Source organism: Sus scrofa, chromosome 7, assembly GCF_054392235.1.
Source record: "Sus scrofa isolate SSC_HxYL_T2T_F1_AM1 chromosome 7, Sscrofa_HxYL_maternal_Yorkshire_Landrace_v2.0, whole genome shotgun sequence".
In the NCBI taxonomy this organism is placed as follows: Eukaryota; Metazoa; Chordata; class Mammalia; order Artiodactyla; family Suidae; genus Sus; species Sus scrofa.
In genome coordinates, this window is record NC_139389.1 from 3,132,199 (window position 1) to 3,151,500 (window position 19,302).

Below are 19,302 nucleotides of genomic sequence, written 5' to 3' on the forward strand. Positions count from 1 at the left end.
TATGTGCATCTTACTAGAGTTTTATTTTGAACGTTCACATTTTTTTCCCTTTTCTTTTTGGCTGTGCCTGTGGAAGTTCCTGGGTCAGGATTGAACCCATGCCATAGACGTGACAATGCCAGATCCTTAACTTGCTGTGCCACCAGGGAACTCCTGAATCTATCTATCTATCTATCTCTTTTTAGGGCCACACCTGTGGCATATGGAAGTTCCCAGGCTAGGGGTTGAGCTGAAACTACAGCTGCCAGCCTACACCACAGCCACGACAACTCGGGATCCAAGCTTCGTCTGTGACCTACACCACAGCTCATGGCAACGCCAGATTCTTAACCCACTAAGCGAGGCCAGGGATCGAACCTGCATCCTCATGGATTCTAGTCGCGTTTTGTTATTGCTGAGCCACGACAGGAACTCCCCTGAACTTACATTTTTAAAATCTGGAGTTTTCGTGTCTATAAAAAGTAACTGCACATTTGTTACATCTGTGGAGTTAACAAAAAGATGGCAGTGTCGGCGGCAGAGGCCTGGTGGGAACAGCGGAGGTGAGGAGGTGGGGGTGCTGTGGCCCAGGGTGGCACGTTCCACAGTTCCTATTAAACGTGCGATGTTGCCCCAGCAGTAAAGTATGCGATCTCAGCTGACAGGCCGCAGTCTGATCTGCCAGGGTCCCTGCCCTGCGATGGGGGTTAACTGTAGTGTCCATTCAAGGGGGTGGAGGGAGGCCCAGAACAAGCCCTGTTTCTGGTGTGTCAATGGTGGGGTCTGCAGAGGAGACAGAAACTGGGTCACAGGATGCCCCCACGTGTGGAGGGCCTGAAGCCAGAAGAGAAGGGTGGGGTAGGACCAGGCCGCCCTCCCCCACTGCGGGGCTGGGACGTCTCACCCTCTCCTGTCCCTGGACTGGGGTTACCTTGCTGGCCCCGTCTCTCACCTCCGCCAGGACTGAACCACATCCCCCACTCCCTAGGGCCTCCAGCTGGGAGTGAACCCCACAACGGTCTGTCCTCTGGAGAATCCTCACTTTTTTTTTTTGGCTGCATATTTAGCAGCTTGATGTGGAATCTCAGTCCCCAGACCAGGGACTGAACCTGGGCCGCAGCGGTGAGTCCGAACCACCAGACCACTAGACGACCAAGCACTGAGTCCTTGGCCTGGAGATGCAGGTGGGCCCTCACAGAGACCTGGTTAAAAGCCAGGTGAAGAAAGACGGAAGAAATTAACACAACACCGGAGTTCCTGTCGTGGCTCAGTGGTTAACGAATCCGACTAGGAACCATGAGGTTTGCGGGTTTGTTCCCTGGCCTTGCTCAGTGGGTTAAGGATCCGGCGTTGCTGTGAGCTGTGGTGTAGGTCGCAGATTCGGCTTGGATCCCGTGTTGCTGTGATTCTGGCAGAGGCCGGTGGCTACAGCTCCCATTAGACAACTAGCCTGGGAACCTCCCTGTGCTGTGGGAGCGGCTCAAGAAAAGGCAAAAAGACAAAAAAAAAAAAAAAAAAAAGAAATTAACACAACACCAAATCAACCACGTTATAAAATTAAAGGTGAAGAAAGTGGCTTTGTCATGTCCATCCGTCGCGTCCGAAAGGTGCTAGAGCCCTTGTGGCAAGCCTCAAACACAGCAGGCATCTCAGTTCTGTGGGGCAAACCCTACCCACCAAGGAGACAAGAGGCTGAGACTGAAGCCCCAAGTCTAAGGTTCAAGGGCGTAAGACGACCTTCCACCAGCAGGTGGCGGCAGAGGACTTTGTGAGCAATTCTGGCGGCGGCTCTGAAATGCTGGAAGGTAGCTTGCAACGGCTATTGTCTAAGTCATTTATGTGTTTGGATTCCGCTCAGTGTTATGTATGCATATTACTGAATAAAACATTCACAGTGTATCTTCCACCAGCAGCCGAGCTCCAATTCCAAGCTTCTGAGTCCTGACTCCGTAGGCTCCAGGGAGGCCCTCACATCAAATTGCTTTCCTCCCAGAACAGCCGCTCTGTGCCCCAGAAACCACTGCTTAGAGAAGGGGGAGAGCTCTGGCATGGCCGCACCGCCGGCTGGCTACCAGGTGTGTGCTGGGGAAGGCGCCGCCTGCCAGCTTCTCCTGGAGGCAAACCTGTCCTCCCCGCGCCCGCCTGGCCCGCATCTCCCCGACCTCAGGCTGCCCAGCAGGGCCCAGGGCTGGGAGGGGCCCGCCTCGGCTCCGGCAGGGAGGACGCCGGCTTCTCCGTAAAAAAGGTGGCACGTAGGTAAGGAAGAAATTCTCACACTGGGTACTGAGCTATGGTTTCTTCCTGCCTTTCCCAGAGACCCCAGGGGCCCCTGAGCCAAGGCCATGGAGCCGCGGGTGGGGGGCTTGCTCCGAGGTCTGGGCCGACCCTGGTTGAGCCTCTGCCAGCGCCGCTTTCGGGGTCATGCAGTCCAGGGTGCCAGACGCCTCTGAGGCCTGAGATGCCAGGATGGGCGGCAGGAAGGAGGCCGGGCCGGCCCAGGCAGGCAGCGCCCAGCCGAGAAAGGGCGTGGGCGAGGCCGACCCCGCGGTCAGCGGCACCTGCCACTTCCGCACCCATCAGAGCGCCGGGCTCTGGCTGTGGTCACCGGCGTGGCACCTGCGGCACCTTCGCTGCGGTCTGGGGCAAACCCTTCCCGCCCCTCTCAGTCCACCTCTCCTGTGTCTCTACTGCGGCAAAGGGAGGGATCCCACTGCGCTAAGTGGAGACAGTATTATTCTCACTGTGCAGGAGAGGAAGATGAGGCTCAGAGAGATGGAGGAACGTGCTGTTTCCCATGCCCCCGTGCGCTGGGCCAGCCTGAAGCCCAGTCGGTCCACGGCCTCGGCGCCCTGATGGTCAAGGCTCCCCCACGGCAGCTAAGCCCCCTCCCTGCCCACGAGGCCAAAGCAGCTTCTTCTAAAGAGAAAGCTGAACGACGCTGGCCATTATGAGGGGGAAACTCTCACAGGAAAGCGGCTGCCACGAGGAGACGGAATACGCGCTTCGCCCCCTCCTCCCTGGTGCACACGGATCTGAATCGGCGTCAAGGGTCGGGAAGGCGAGCAGTGTGGACGCTGCACACGCTCTCGTGTGCCTTCTGCCAGCCCGGATTTCTCCCCGAGCCCCCATTACATTAGCCTGAGTCCAGCCCTTTCCCATTCCCGCTGTCCCTCCCTCCCTGCCCTAAGGTGACGTCTTGCCTGGATCAGGCCCGGGACGTGCACACGACGCCTCCACCTGCGGCCCCTCCAGCGCCGACACGTGATGCTGTCACCTGCCTGCCTGAACAAAGACACGTTCTCCCTGCGCAGGTGCCCGCCTCCGCCTCGTGCCCCTCGGCCCCGTGAGCTCCGCCCCTTCCCTGGGCCGCCCTACTGATCAGCCTGGGAAGCAGCCGAGGCTCCCTCAGGAACACGTGTCCTGCGGGGGCTCAGAGCTCATCCGGACGGCAGACCAGGCCTGGGAGTCATCCTGTATCTAGTGTTAGGGACAGGGGCCGCTGTCCTCGCCTTTCAGTGAGAAGATCTGGAGAAGTCTTGCGGCTTCTCCCTCCAGGGTCCCTGCTGGAGGAGACCTCCCCAGACCACACCCACCAGCTCCACCTACTTTCCCGTCCTTGAGCAAATGACTCCTCCGCCAGAGGGAGCTCATCTAGTCCCCAGTAGCTGACTCGTTATCAGTTCTCCCATCAGGAGGCAACAGGGTCTGATAGGAAGAGCCTGGGCTCTCAAGTCACAAAGGCCTGTTTCTAAATCCTGGCTCCACAGCCTCGCTGCACAATGTCTGATCCTTTATTTATAAAACGGGACGGTAACACCTACCTCACAGGGTTATTATGATAATTAAAGCATATGGAAAGTCTCAAGTAGAGTCCCTGGGGCACACAGAGAAGCTAATAAATATAAGTTTATTTTCTCTTGTCCTCCTCGATTTTCACTCTCCCATCCTGGGAGAGGTACTTGTGCGGCTGGCCGGGGGCTCCAGGAGGGCAGGGCCTTTGGGTGAGGCACTGTGCAGCCCCCGCAGTCCCCAGCACAGCCCCAGCTGCAGCCCCGCAGTCTCCTGTGCAGCCCCCTGGACGAACGGCGGTACACACATGCTGCATGAATGCAGGAATCCAAGTATGATCCTACTGTTCTTGCCAACAGGAACCACTGGAATCGCCGAGTATGAGACTTGGAAAGGACCCTTGGAAATCAATTGCCAGCTCGTCTTCATTTTATCGATCCGGCCACCGCAAAGCAGAGGAGGCGGGACTTGCCTGTGGTCAGCATGCAGGGAAGCAGCGACCCTCTGGCCTGCCCCCATCCTCCACGCTGCTCCCCGGTAGACCGGACGTGGCTGGGAGGGAGGCGAGGCCACAGGATTTCCCAGGAGGAGGTCTGCTCCACAGGGAATAAACAACCTGGAACGGACCGCACATCTGCAGCAGCTCAGTGCCTCACCGAAACCAGGGCCGGGCTGGCCGTCAACAGTCTTTCCTCCTTCTAATCTGAAAAAAGTGCACCCCACTGTATCTTCTTTGGCAGAAAGAAATAAAGGTCCAAAAAGAAGACTGTGATAATTCCAAAAGAGAAAACAGAGGGCGTGGCCCCCGGAAGCAGAGCATCTCATAAAAATGCAGCGGAGCCTGAGCACAGGCTATGCAGGGACACAGACACTCTAAGATTCTAACTACTGGCTCTTCCCTAAATTCGGTACAGAGAATTGCCTGATGAATGTTGTCATAAATACTGGGCTATAATTTCTAAGCCATAGAAAAATCCATGAAAAGAAATCCTGTAAGTTAGATAGTCTTAGTCTTCAACCCACTAACTTTAATCAGTCTCACCTGGAAGTTTTAAATGGCTTTCTGCTGAATTTCCCACCCCCCTCAAGTAATTATCAGAAATACTGATTTTACTCTGTCTTATAAGCTCATGAAATACCGGCCTATTAAGTAACATAAAAAATGCAATTGAGTGGAATTAGACGGCAGAGGGAATTTCATAGAACACCTACAAACAGGGTTCGTGTAAGGAAGGATTTTCATCCCCCCTCCCTAGTCCCCCATCCCTGGCCTGGATGGGAGAGGAGGTGGGTGACAAAGAGGGTGACACAGTAGAGTGTAGGACCTGAGATCACGGAGCACATCCGTGGAACATCAGAAAACCAACAAAGCTCCAGCACCTTATTCTACAGACTTAAAAAACTGGATTCACCAAGGACTAGTAACGTAACACAAACCTCACACTGAGTGTCAGGGGCCTCACGATTCAGGTCCCTTCAGCCCAGGTCCGGGGCTTTTTACAAACAGTGTCACTCTAAGAGCACGGCTGGCCGAGGGGATGGCTGGAAGGCGGAAGAGACACGGACACCCTTCTTTGCGTAAGAATTCCGAACCCTCTGCACCGCCTGACTGCTAATGACAGCAGAGAAACAGGGTAGGTCCTCAGGCGCCGGCTTTCCTGGGCCAGTGATTAATTTCAGAGCCACCGAGACCACAGACACAGAGGAAATTACGGATGCTGGTAAGTGCTGTCCTTTTCCAATAACGGGGTCTCTACAGCTGTGTGTGTGTGTGCGCGCGCTCACGCGCGTGTGCGAGCATGTGCTGGGGGAGCCACACACACACATATCACTGAGTGATCACACACATTTGCATCAGGATGCTTGGAACCTACCAGAAAAGTCTGTTTTCTCAGCAGCGAAAGGTGAACAACAGCCCCCTCCCAGCCACCCTGAGGGCTAAGGTGACAAGGCTCAGGGGGCACTCAGCGACGCGGAAAGCGCTGAGCAAAGATCCTCGGTTCGGTGCAGCGCTCAGGCAGTGCGGCGTCCGGATACCCGGCTCCCGGTGAAACCGCCGCTGCCTGATTTCTACGGCCGAGGGGAAGGGCAGAGACGAGTCCTGAGCGGTGTCTGGGGCAGGCTGGGCGGGCGGAGTTCTCCAGAGGCACCACGGATTCAGAACCCTGGTCACTCAAGGTCCAGAGGACTGTATCGCCTGTCCTCTGGGGGGTCTGCCAAAACAAAGAGGCCAAGGGAAAAGCTGATAATCCCAGACAACAGAGCTCACGGCCACCAGCTCGGAGGACAAGGGCCGTCCCAGGGGTGTGGCCTCATCTCAGGATGGATGGCATGTCCACCGGCCGAGCCCCCCGCTTCCCTGCAGCAGCCGGGAGGCCCCACGGCCGCTGAGCACCCGGGGAGGGGCTCGGCCCCCAGGCACAGGGACTCTGCCCACGGGCCGGGGTGTCCCACACTGAAGGGAGCCAAGGGATATCAAAACGAGAGTCAGTTCACCCAAGGAGAAGGTGGGCCCCGGGCAGGGAAATCTCGACGCTTGGCGGCAGCCCTGACTCCCCAAAGCGACGTGCAAACCTGGGAGGGCCTCGGGTCCCAGCAACCATCAGGGCAAGATCTCAGAGGCCTTCCCCAACCTCCCATCCAGCCTGACTCCACCTTTCTGAAAGGAAGGGAAAAAAAGGCACCCTTCTAGCATTTTGAATTTTGCCTCATGAATCAGAATAAAGAAAATGCTAAGTGCACCTTCCAGAACCTTCCCCTTAAACTCAGGAAAACAGCAGAGAACTGCAGGTGACCTTTACAGAAGAGAGAAAAACGTTCTTTCGTTCTCATAAAAGCATATGGATATTCGCCCGTTTATAAGCAGACTGAAGAAAAGCGTACAACACAGAAAAGTATTTTTCCAGGTATCATAAAGAATAAACTAGTCCTTAATGCCTACATTTTATTTTATGGCTGATACTCTCACTTGAAGACAAACATCTACGTGAGCAAGGACGCAGGCGGCTGCTAAGGACCGGGATGCAGGGACGCAGGGCTGAGGACCAGGCTGGGGCTGCTGGTTCCTTCACCTGCGAAGCTAGATACACAGTAACTGTTTCCCCCTCAGCGGGATGTTCACGGCCTGTTTACCTTACAGAGTGTGTGGACATGAGTCCTGCAAACAGAAAGCCACTAAACAGTGTCTCCAGTTTAAAAAAAAAGGAATATTGAAGGTTCGTATTTACGACCGTCTGCTTTAACTACAGAAGAGAGCCTGCCGGTTACTTTAAAATAGACACAACACAGCCGAATCCCCAGAGGTGGTATTGAGCAGTGAGATTTGCTTTTCATTTCACCTGGCTTAATAATGAAAACATGAGGGATGGCTCCCGTTGTCTCTAAGATCAACACATTAATCCATTTAAGGAAATGCCACGGGAGGCTGCTCCTCCTTCTCTTTAGAAGACAGATTTAGTTTGTTCTTGGTTAAAACTGAATGCATCTCTCCATTCTAACAGCGCCTGAGCCAGAGCGGCTTCTGAGCTGGATTTACATCAAGCCCATCGGCAAAGGTGGCAATGGGAACGCCCAGGCCAGGAGGCCCTGCCGCCACCCGTGACCGCTGCTGAAAAGAGGGTCGTCAGCTCTAAACCCCGCGGCAGCACCAGGGCACGTCCCAGTCGGCTGATTACCGGACGGACTCGGAGAGAAGGACAAAGAGAAGAAAAACGAGCCCCCCCCTGCGCCAGATTTAATGCTGTCTGTCCATCCATCTGTATGGATGTGTGTATGCACACACGTGTGTGTTAACGTACAGACACACTCATATCCATGTGTACTTATATGGATTTAAGAGTAATCAGTGTTTCAAAGTCTTTCATGAAGCAAAAGCAAATATGGGCAGAAGAACCTCTGCAGGTGCTCCGGGCGGTGGGAACTCACCCCGAGTATGACGTCACAAGCCAGCCTGGAGACCGTCCTTCCCCAAAGCAGCGGCCCGAGTGAGACAACCCGGCTGCACGGAAGCCTCTTTGTTCCGGTCCGCGGCTCTCGAGGTTCCGCCCGCGTCAAGCACAAGTCTACACAGTCACTGAGGCTGGAACAGGGTCAAATCTAGAAGGAAGGAGGATTACTGGAGGCCACACGCCAGCTGCTTGGGCGGGGGTTTCGAAGGATCACAGTTTTAGTGGGGTGGGGGAGGGAAGACGACCGGGCACCCCACTGTGTGGGCGGGCTCAGGACCAGACCGGCAGGACTGGGGACCCAGGGGTTCTAAGCCACCACTCAGGAGAGTCACAGGAGACCCGGGCCAGGCTGCCAGCAGGTGGCACTCACGCACGGAAACGAGAGCAGGAAGGTGGGCCAGCGCGGGGGCCAGACTGCAGGGTGAGGAGAAAGGAGCCCAGGGGCGGGACTGAGGAGCAGTGAGGGGTGCACCAGGACAGCGGGGTCCTCAAACACCAGGGCAAGGGAGTTTCAGGAGAAATAGGCCAACACATGGTCCAAGGCCGAGCAAGACCCTGTGAGATAAGGGGTGGACATTAGTATTTTATTCTAATTTATTCCTTGTGTTTACAACGAAGAGATGGCTGGTTTGATGAGGACAGACTTTGAAACACGACACTTCCGTCTCTTTTTTCTTTTTTGGCTGCACCTGCAGCATGTGGAAGTTCCCAGGCCAGGGACTGAACCTGCACAAGCCACTGCAGTGACAATGCCAGCTCCTTAACCTGCTGAGCCACCAGGAAGTCCTGAGACGGAACACTTCTCCAGCGCGCGCCACCCAAACGCATCTCAAAGGCTCTTGAGGAAAGTGGTCCTCCAGCCACCGGCAGGCCACCGTGCCGTAGGCCTCCGCCTTCTCATCCTGACCTTGCTTGCACTCAAGCGTCCCCTACACCCACCTCAAACCACACCTCTGCTGTGCGGCCTTCCAGGAGCCCTGGGCCTAAAGTTCTGGTCACCTGACCTGGGCACCACGGACTGAGCCCGGCCGCCCAGCGCGTGCGCAAGGTCCTGCCCCCCTCTCCTGCCACGCACCTTCGTCCCCTCGTTCTAACCATCTAAGCCACTTGTGTCCTCATTCTAAGCCATCCTCCTTTCCTGGAATTTTTTTTTTTCTTGTTTTCCTCCTGAAATCTCTCTCATTAGACTTCAGGGTGGGGCTGATCTTTTCAACAAAGAAGCAGTTTTGCTGGCCCCCATCCGGTGGTGCTGTTATTTCTTGGCACTTGTCTAGCTTGCTGCTGTTTTTGTAACTCGCAACAGTAAGTGGTACTTTAATTTCAGGTGCGTCCACCTGCGTGTCATTTCCCCTCCTTCCCAACCAGATTCGAAGCTCTGGAGAAGCTGCAGCTGTAGGAAGTTAGGACCCAGCAGACCTGGGTCCCACTCGCCTTGAATCTCTGTTCCCTCAGGTGAAAATCTGGGGCCAGAACATGGCTTTGGAGGCCGTGGTTCTTAACCAGGCAGGTACAACACTGCATGTGCTTGATGCCCAACAACCAGATGCTCTTCTTCCCTCTTCCCTGTCCTTCCTCTGCTGCCACGTCACCTGGATCACAGATTGACAGGCATTAAAATGCTCCAACAACAGAGAGCCAGGGATTTAGATCAGAGAAGCAGAAGGCCAGCAAAGGATGGATCCTGTACCTGCACTACAGAGAGTCACATTTCCCAGTAGACACGTGAAAAGTAAAACGTGGCCTGTCTTGTCCAACCTGCGGAAAAGTGGGGAATCTGCACGGGGTAATGTCCACAACACGTCTAAAACTAGAAGAAACTGTTAAATTATGAAGTAACCAAAATATTCTAAATGGTGGTTAATGGTATATAAATTATTAATTTAATTTTATTATTTTTTTTTGCTTTTTAGTGCCTCGCCTGTGCATAAGGAGGTTCCCAGGCGAGGGGTCGAATCAGAGCTACAGCTGCCAGCCTACACCACAGCCACGGCCACACAGGATCCGAGCCACATCTGTGACCTACACCACAGCTTATGGCAACGCCGGATCCTTAACCCACCCAACGCCGGATCCTTAACCCACCGAGTGAGGCTGGGGATTGAACCTGCATCCTCATGGATACTAGTCGGGCTTGTTACTACTGAGCCACATGGGAACCTCCATAAATTTGAATCTTTTATTGAACAACAGTATTTTGATCTAGTGTGTGAAAAACATGGGAAGAATAAGAATCAGGTTAGGGGCTGTAGATTAAAATTTTATTCTCCACTTTCCTTTGGTCGGCCAAAAAGATGGGTAAAGGAACAGAAGAAATATATGAAAACACTATTAGCCGGATGATAAATTCCTAGGATTCACCTTTAAAAGTTTTCCTTTATTTGCTTTTATTTAGACTTTGCAGTGGCACTGCCTTGGGACTGCTGTATATACCCCCCCCCCACAAGCCTTGGCGGTCAGCATCGGGGATAAAGTACGAAAGCAATTAAAGCACTGTAAGACAAAATATTAAAACACAGCCCATCAATTAGTTTTGGTTACTGAAGAGGAAAGTAAATAAGATATTAATCACAGAAGAAAGCAGTTACGAAGGGCTGTGTGAATTATGTAAAAATTTTAGTGATGTATTTTCATTAGAGGATAGTTGTACTCACAGTGGGATTTAAAAAATGAAAACTGAAACAGCCGCCAGTGCCGCGTTTCTCCCAGGAAGTGGCTGCAGGGCTCTGGACTCCTCAGGGCCCAGCGGGTGGAGGGCCCCGGAGGCGGGAGGACAGCCGGGTGGAGGCAGGGACGCCCAGCAAGCTAGGCCGTCTCTCCGCCCCGGGAGTCGGGAGCGGGGGAGCCCTTCCCTTAGAAAGTCCGGGCGCTCCTTCTTGCAAGTGTTACTAACTCCTGTTAGTCATTCCCTGCACCCTTAACCGCCCGCAGGGGAACCGCAGAAAGAAAGAGCACCTCCCGACCAAGGTCAAGGGACTTCAGGTGACCTGCGCCCTGACTCAAGCCAGCAGGGGTCCCGGCCTTGCAGGCACCTCAGACCACCCAGGGAGCTTCTGAGCGCCGGGCTCCAGGGAGCAGCAAGTCTGTGGAGTTCTCCAGGTGGTCCCAACGCGTGAGGAGGAATTAGGGCAGAATGTTCTAACGTGGTCTCGTGTCAAGGCCACACACCTCGTTCCTTTCCCTAAAACACAAGCCATTACACCTTCAGCTTTAGACAATTTCCCAGCAGAGCACCCAACTGCCTCCTTAGCTGGTCTACCCTGCCGCTTGCACGTCCCTTCTAATGATGACATGAGTGAGCTGCGTGGTGGGCCTGGCGGGGTCCTGGGTCCGGATAAGCTGTGTGGCCCTGAGACTGGACATGGCGGGTAGGGGCTGGGCAGCAGGCGGCAGGGGATCTGTTTGCTCCCACTTCATGCTGACGGAAAAGCTCGTTTTTCTTTAGGGTTATAAGCATGTGTGAAACCATCTGGCGTCTCCTGCTGCTGCCTCCTTTAGATCCTGCAATGTTTATATGTCCACGGCATCCAAACATCATGAGCCCAAAACAGTGATATTTAAGGGATACTGTGTTTCAACGCAATCATGTGCACTGCTGATGTTTCCCAAGCCTTCTGTGGCAGACGGTCAGTAGCAAGGGAGTATGTGAACATGTAAATGACATACGCACTGGCCGATTAAAGAGAGGCCACCCCCCAGCCCCCACAAAAGGGGACTCCTCTCGTGTTAATCAGCCACCTGGATGTCACCTTCTGTAAAGTGAATGTTCAATCTTTTTTTTTTTTTTTAATGCATTTTTAAGAGTTGGTTTCAATCTTAAAAAACGATTTGTGGAGTGCCCATGTGGCTAAGTGGGTTAAAGACCTGGAGTTGTCACTGCAGCGGCTTGGCTTGCTGCGGTGGTGTGGGTTTGACCCCCGGCCCCCAAAAATAAATAAATAAAATAAAAACTGATGTGCAGCAGTTCTTTATGCATTCTGTATGCAAATCTGTTTTCAGATATTTTCTCCCTTCTGCTTTTTTATTCTCTTAATGTTGCTCTTGATGCTATGATTTTTGTGTAGCCCAATGTATTATTTTTTTCTCCTTTATGGCTCACATTTTTTGTGTCCTGTTTAAACCTTCTCCACAGTAATGAAGAGGTTTTCTTTTGTTTTCCTGTTAAAATGAAGACAATGGGCCCACATGGAGTCACTTATGCTAAGCCACACACGGTCAAACAGAGACGTAACTCTAGCGTCTCTCAGAAATGGAACCTTAAACCAGCCGATCAGAATCACCCGATCAGCACGCATTAGGGCATCTGCCTGACAGGCCCCCGCCACCCCTACAGGAGAGTGACCTGGCCTCAACCAAACCACTCTGTGCCTCCTGGTTCCACTTCCTTCTGCCGGTAAAGCTTTTCATGTTGTACAGCTCCTCAGAGCTCCTTCCCATCTGCTGTGTTGCTGCCTGACTCATGAATTGTTCAATAAAGGAAATAAGATCTTTAAAATTCACTCAGTGTGGAGTTCCCATTGCGGCTCAGCGGAAACGAATCTGATTTTGACCATGAGGAAGCAGGTTTGATCCCCAGCCTCACTCAGTGGGTTAAGGATCCAGCATTGCTGTGACCTGTGGTGTAGTTCGCAGCCACAGCTCGGATCTGGCATGGCTGTGGCTGTGGTGTAGGCCGGCAGCTTACAGCTCCCATTCAACCCCTAGACTGGGAACCTCCACATGCTGTGGCTGCAGCCCAAAAAAGACAAATGTATCTATCTGCATAGCGGTTGAGTTTGGTTTTTTAAAATGCCTCTAAAACTTTTTTTCCCTTTTCTATTGAAGTCTACAATCCATTTTTATGGAATGGGGAAGAGGTCAACACGCTTTGCCTTTCAAAGAGCTGTCCGATAGATGGAACGCCATGTACTGAAAAGCCACTCCTCTCCCAGGGCTCTGCAGTTGCATCTTTGCCATAAAGCAGGTAACTGTACAGAGAGGGTCTCTTCCCGGACTCTATCCTATTCCACTGATCAGTGAGGCCAGCCCTGCACCAATGCCACACCTTCTTATTACCACAGCTTCAAAACAGCTTTTACGTATGATAGTGGAAATATGCCAGCTTTCCTCTTTTTCTTTATGTATGCATTAGCTATCTTCGGTCTTTTTAAAATTTCATGTGAACTTTTTGGAAGAACTTCTCAGTTTCTACAAAAAAAAAAAAATATTGCTCAGAATATGATTGGGACTGCAGCACCTCTATACAGGAGGTTGGAGAACAACAAATAATATCACAACACTGGGTATTCCTATTTGTAAACATGGAAATATCCCTCCATATATACAGAAACATGACAAGGTACTCAGCTTCCCGAGTCACTAGAAAAATTAATTAAAACTACCATGTCCACTAGACTAGTAAAAATGAAAACCGCAAAAAACACCAAGTCCCGGGAAGGACGTGGACGACTGGAATAATATTGTTGAAGATGGGACTGCAATTTGGTGCATCCACTGTGGATGCCCGACGGTATCGTCGAAAGCTGAACAAATGCAAACCAGATAAACTTGCAGTTCCACTCATGGAATGACCATTCACCGAGGGACGAGTCCCGAATGTTCATAACAGCACAGTTCCAACCAGCCCCAAACTGGAAACCACCTAGATGCCCATCAGGGGCAGCGAGGATACATACACTTGCGGGGCCTGAACAAATGAAAAAAGACACAGCCCTGAGGAAAACATCCCCAGCGGAATGCAATGATGTGAACGGAGCTCAGACAATATTGAGCAAGGGTAGCCGGGTCCATCAAAGCACAGAAGCAGGAAAAGCAATCTGTGAGAGAGGCCGCCCGGGCAGTGGTTACCCTGGCGGGTTATGGTGACAGCAAGGAAAAATGAGAGGCTTCTGCCTGTGACAATATTTTCTTTATTGACTTGGGCTCTGAGTAGAGATGTCTTCAGCTGATAAAAATACACTGAGCTGTACGCTTACATCGCACTGTTTATATACATACACATACATATACTCTAACGACAGTTATTTTAAGAGGAATACATAATTGGGTTTTTCCCCAGCCAAACGCTGCTTTGAGTTTCACCACTTTTTTTGGGACACAGGAGGAAAGTGATCAATTAGTGGCTTAAAAGGAGGAGGAATGGAATATTCATCATTAAAAACTCACTTGGATGAATGAATTCTTGAAAAACTGGCTTCTCTGTATTTGAGTGAATAGAGAGGCTGGATTTATTTGGAGAGGTTGAGTGTCGAGTAGAATTTGCTATATTCAAGGGAGGCAAAAGCAAACAGAAACTCCCCAACCCTCTAAAACTATCCAAACCGAGCCAGTAATCCCTGCTGCTGGAAACCATTGGGGTGGGGTTTACACACTCAGAGGCAGCCTCCTGCAGACAGGTGCTCTCCGCGCTCACCTGCGCAGGAAGGATGCCGGTGCGGCTGGAGGAATGAGTGGGCTTGAGTGCTGAAAGCAGCCCAGCACGTAAGTACAAAACTGATCAACTCACAAACACCAGTCTCCATGGCATCCTGTCCCCAAATGCTAGACCGTTAGAATCTGACAAGAAGCACTATTTACCCTGGGAAGAGGGTGTTTCAAGATGGTTCCATAAGGATGGAGTCCCCATCGTGGCACAGTGGTTAACGAATCTGACCAGGAACCATGAGGTTGTGGGTTTGGTCCCTGGCCTTGCTCAGTGGGTTAAGGATTCGGTGTTGCCGTGAGCTGTGTAGGTTGCAGATGCGGCTCGGATCCTGAGTTGCTGTGGCTGTGGTGTAGGCCAACAGCTACAGCTCCAATGAAACTCCTAAGCTGGGAACCTCCATATGCCTCGGGAGTGGCCCTAGCAAAGACAAAAAAAAAAAAAAAAAAGATGGTTTCATAAGGAGATAGAAAATTGTTGGCATTTAAAACTTTGTGGTAATTAAAAAAAATGGTGGTGGTAAAGCCAGAGAAGCCCAATGTGGAGGAATGTAATTTCAGAACCGGTTGATCAAAACGAATTGTTCAGAGTCCATAAACACGTGCAGGTACCTGCGACTGGTACAAGACGTCCTAGGGACTCCACCCGAAAAAATACAAATCCAATGTAGTTGAAATAAACTAGAAGCAATGAAGATTGATCTTTAAAAAACCATACAAGAAGCCTTTAAAAAGAATAAAGACAAAGAAGTCTTTGGTATGTGTGCACATTATTTTCCCACTCAGTTAATCTTTCTAAAACGTCCCCTGTTGTCACGACCTTCCAGGGGTCACCACTGTCTTCCAGATCAACTCTGATGACTTCGCCACACACACCAGGGCGTGGGGATTTTTATTCAGGTGGCATAACCCCCCTTTCCCACCAGTGCAAACATCTTAATTGTCTTTGTATTGCAGAATTAGACTTAAGCACAGAAGGGCAACAAGTGACAAGTTTAAGTCCCTCCTCTCTGGTCCCTCTGGCCCCCACCCCAAAGACCATCCCGTGACAGCTCCTTGTGTCAGAAGCGCCCTGCGCCAGGCCTGCAGGGGCAGAAATCCAGCTGTCCATTCCCAGCCTCCTTCACAGGCCACCCCCCTCCGGCTCTGCTCTGTGCAGCCTCTTCCCTATGAGCTCCTGAGGCGCCACCATCTGTGCTGTCGCCTATTGGCCTGTTTCCCTTTCGCAACGGGTCTCACCTCCTTTTCCATCTACGAGGGCACCAGCACGGGGCTGGGTGCACAGCGGCTTTATCAGAGCGCTGCCTGCTCAAGGTCTTGCATCTTGAGTTAGGAGCACGACTCTGCTGTCCCGGCAGAGGCTTGTCACACATAAACGGTGCCGAGGCAGAGAGTTCTTACTGGCAGCTCTTCCCTGAGAGGAGGAGCCTGCTTATTTGGGTTATGAGTAGCTGGGCTTTGATCCATAGAAAAATTTCTGGAGAAATATACTGCATTTTATTTTTATCCATGAATGGGACATACATTTTTTGTTTGCTTTTAAAAACCCACCGCTATGGATGGAAAAAGAATAGAGAACTGCGTTGTACCACTGGCAAGCACGAAGCAAGACCCTCCCTGTGTCAGAGGGCAAGGCAGTGTCCACGACGAACAGGATCGCGTCAGAGAGACGAGGGCCAGGGTGGGATGATGGGAGCGTCCAGAAGGGTCACGATAGGTTTACCACGCTGGATCCTACAACACCTTGAATAAAAAAGAATCTGAGTCTCTAAGTGATCCTCAAAACGAAACAACCCAGGGGAGCAGAGGGAGGCGGGAGGAGAGAGAAGGCCAGCGAGTCAGGAAATCACCTGTGCGACCACCCAGGCAATGAGGAGCTCAGGCAAGGGCCCCCCCGCGAGGCCGAGCCTGGATGACGAGCTGCTGCACGACGGGAAACTCGGCCGACAGGCCTTCCATCTCCTCTCAGGACACTCGAGGAACTTGGGGAAGTTAGCATGGGTTTTTTAGTTTTCTCTTTTTTTAGGGCTGCACATGTAGCATATGGAGGTTCCCAGGCTAGGGGTTGAATTGGAGCTGCAGCCACTGGTCTACGCCACAGCCACAATAACGTGGGATCCAAGCCGCGTCTGTGACCTACACCACTGCTCCTGGCAACGCCAGATCCTTAACCCACTGAGTGAGGCCAGGGATGGCACCTGCCTCCGTACGGACACTAGTCGGGCTCGTTAACCGCTGAGCCACCACGGGAATGCCACGGTTTGTATGGTCTTGATCACACTTGAAATGAGCTCACGTCACTTTGAGTGCAGCATTCTCTAACTTCAGGCTCAAGAGAACCAAAGCCCTCAATCGTGAGTTCAGTCGGAAAGCCTGCCCTCTCTCCTTCAGGACAGCACATATGCAGCTGGCACCTCTGTCGGTACAGGCTCTTAAAAGAGCCTTCCTCCGAAGATGATGAAAATGTTTGTCTGGAGGCTGAGGCAGAATCAACTCCCCACTGAGAAGCGGAGGTTCCACTGGGGCAAAGGCACACATCACCGGGGCTCACTGGCCTCCAACGGCGAGTGGGGCCCCAGAGGGCACTCGGCCTCTCAGCAGCCAGCTTTGACGCAGTCAAGGTCCAGCGCTGCTTTCTTGGGCTTTTATGATGCTAAGTGTCCGTTTAGCATGTCTTGGAAGGCAGGTCTGGTGGTGATGAATTCCCTTAGCCTTCGTGTGTCTGGCAAAGCCCCTCCCTCCTCGCTCCTGAAGGGCAGCTCCACCGGGTCTAAGAGTCTTGGTTGACATGTTTTTTTTCTGTTAATACTTCGAATTTGTCCCCCATTCTCTTCTGGTGTAAAGTTTCCGCTGAGAAACCCACTGACAGTCACGTGAGGACTCCCTCGCATGTACCTTCCCTCTTCTCCTGCCAGCTTTGCCCACTGACCAGTTAATTACACTGCGCCTCAGGGTGACCCCCCAGCTCAGACCTCTCTGGGGTCCTCTGGTGCTCTGGGATCTGGAGGCCTATGTCTCCCCCCAGGTTTGAGTTTTAGCCATTATTGCTTTAGGTCTACTTTCTGTCCCTTTCTCTCTCTCCCCCTGAAATTCCCATTATGTGGATATTGTTTCTGTTCATCGTGTCCCATAAATCCTGCAGGCTTTCCTCACTCTTTTTACACCTTTTCCTCCTCTGACTGGATAATTTCTAACACCCTGCATTCCCCAGGTCACTGATTCTTTCTTCTGCCTGGTTGAGTTTGCTTCTGAAGCTCTCTGCTGAATTCTTCAGTTCAGTCACTATATTTTGCAGCTGTAGGATTTCTGTTCGCACACGTGTGCGTGTGTGTGATGCTTTCTATTTCTTTGTGAAAATTCTTGTTTTGTTCACGAATTGTTTTCCTAATTTTGTTTAGTTGTCTGTGTGTTCTTGTAGTGTATCAAATTTATGTAAGAGAATTATTCTGAATTCTTTGGCAGCTCAGCTGAGGTCACTGGTTCTGCCCTGCAGACAGGGAAAGCTGTGGGCCGTGCCCTGTGTTCCAGGGCCACCATGAAAGCAGTGCTGCTGGATGGGCTGTGCAGCTTCCTTGGCACCCTGACAAGGTTTCCTGGTTGTAGGCTGAAGGCTACTAATTTGTTTCCCAGCTCTGGCACGGTGGGAGAAGCAGCTCAAGGCCACTAAGACCCTTTGATTGTCAAGCTGAACAGGGACTAGCAGGTAACAGAAAGAGCAATACTTCCCTGGAACCTACCCTCCCAATGCCCACACACCCCCAATCCTCCATCAACGTCACATTCCTGTCTCGCTCCTTCCCTTGCTCCTTGTCCAGCAAAACACTCCACTGCTGCTTCGTGACAGCACCTCCTCACCCCGCCACCCCTTCAGTCCAAGTTCACAAGTACGTGTCCCTAATCCATCTGGCCTCCAGCACTGGAAGCCTTAGTCCAGTTCACGGCCACACGTCTTTCCTGAGAAAGCTACACCAACAGCCATGAGCGATGGCTGGGGGTGGAGGAGCACGATAAACACTGACAGAGCCAAGACTCATTTTTATAGCTGGGAATAAATCCAGACGTTTAAACTTCCCATGGACACAATATGAGAATCAATTGCAATTGTTCTCCTTTTGCTGATGCTTGTTAACCAACCGTATAAACATTTTCAGGGTCCAAAGTGGTGACAAAGCACCTCTTTCTGTGGTGTAAACTCTGACAGAGCAAATGCCAGGATTTTATGCCGCCGCCGTGGTGGGTGCTGAGATCTCAGACACGGCAGATTCATATAGCTTGTTTCAACTGCTTGTGATTTTTAGGTTGAAGGGATAAGGAGAGAGTTATGAACAGGGGGAACCTACTTGGAGGTGACTGGTTTTAGTCTAGGACACACGACTCACCACTTCACTGGAACAGAGTCCACGAATCCACCTGGGAGGCCCACGCAGCCACGTGGGGCCCTTGGCAGGAGCACTGCCTGCATCTGCAGTCCCAGGATGCGTACTGTGGGAGAGCACTCCCGACCCACGTGCCGTGAGCTTAACTAGTGCATCGAGGAACTTCTGTCCCCTCCCCAAAGGGCTCTGGAGACGCACCACCTACCTGATTACATGTCTCCCTGGAAGCCACAGGCTGGCAACCGATGCAAAAGGTAGCAAGTGAAAATGTGCCACAAACCCACGCCCGCCCACGTTCTGGGAGGCACACTGCCACTCGGGCAGCCCCTGTGGGGAAGAGCATGGCCTGAGGGGTGGCAGGTGCAGAGAGCACAGGACAGGAAGCGCTGAGGAGAGAGCAGCTGCAGACAGCTGAGCGAGAGGAGGCGCCAGACCCCCGAGAACAGCGGTCCTAGCTCCTCGAACACCTGCGCTCCTTCAGCTTTGAGGCTGGATTCGTTTCACGGCCCAGTCCTGTTCTGCAGTGTGAGCCTCGTGCCCTGGCACTGGTCGTCCCGGGGTTCTGACATACGGACCTGAGGGGGTGCGTGTTCTGCTCCGCGGGGCGGGGGGGGGGGGGGAACACCACACCCCCTGGCTGCACCTGGCCCAATGGCTCCCTGTCATCTCACGGATACTCTTTTTGTCACTCAGTCATAAAAGAGACACCAGAATTATGCACACACTCACAAGGCTAAGACGCTGACTTTGTGCTGATTTTAAAGGACACGTTAAAGCACCTGGGAGGCTCAGAC

At 52.3% G+C, this 19,302-nt stretch overlaps 1 protein-coding gene and 1 long non-coding RNA gene across 5 annotated transcripts in view; one reads left to right on the forward strand and one right to left on the reverse strand.

Annotated features, from left to right (window-relative positions):
• Positions 1–19,302, reverse strand: part of LYRM4 (LYR motif containing 4) — a 162,634-nt gene that overhangs the window by 69,195 nt on the left and 74,137 nt on the right. The gene's annotated exons all lie outside the window — the stretch shown is intronic.
• LOC146401145 (uncharacterized) lies at positions 1,992–12,209 on the forward strand. Its single transcript, XR_014809522.1, has 3 exons — positions 1,992–2,235; positions 4,128–5,489; positions 7,269–12,209. It is a non-coding gene; the product is annotated as an uncharacterized LOC146401145 (long non-coding RNA).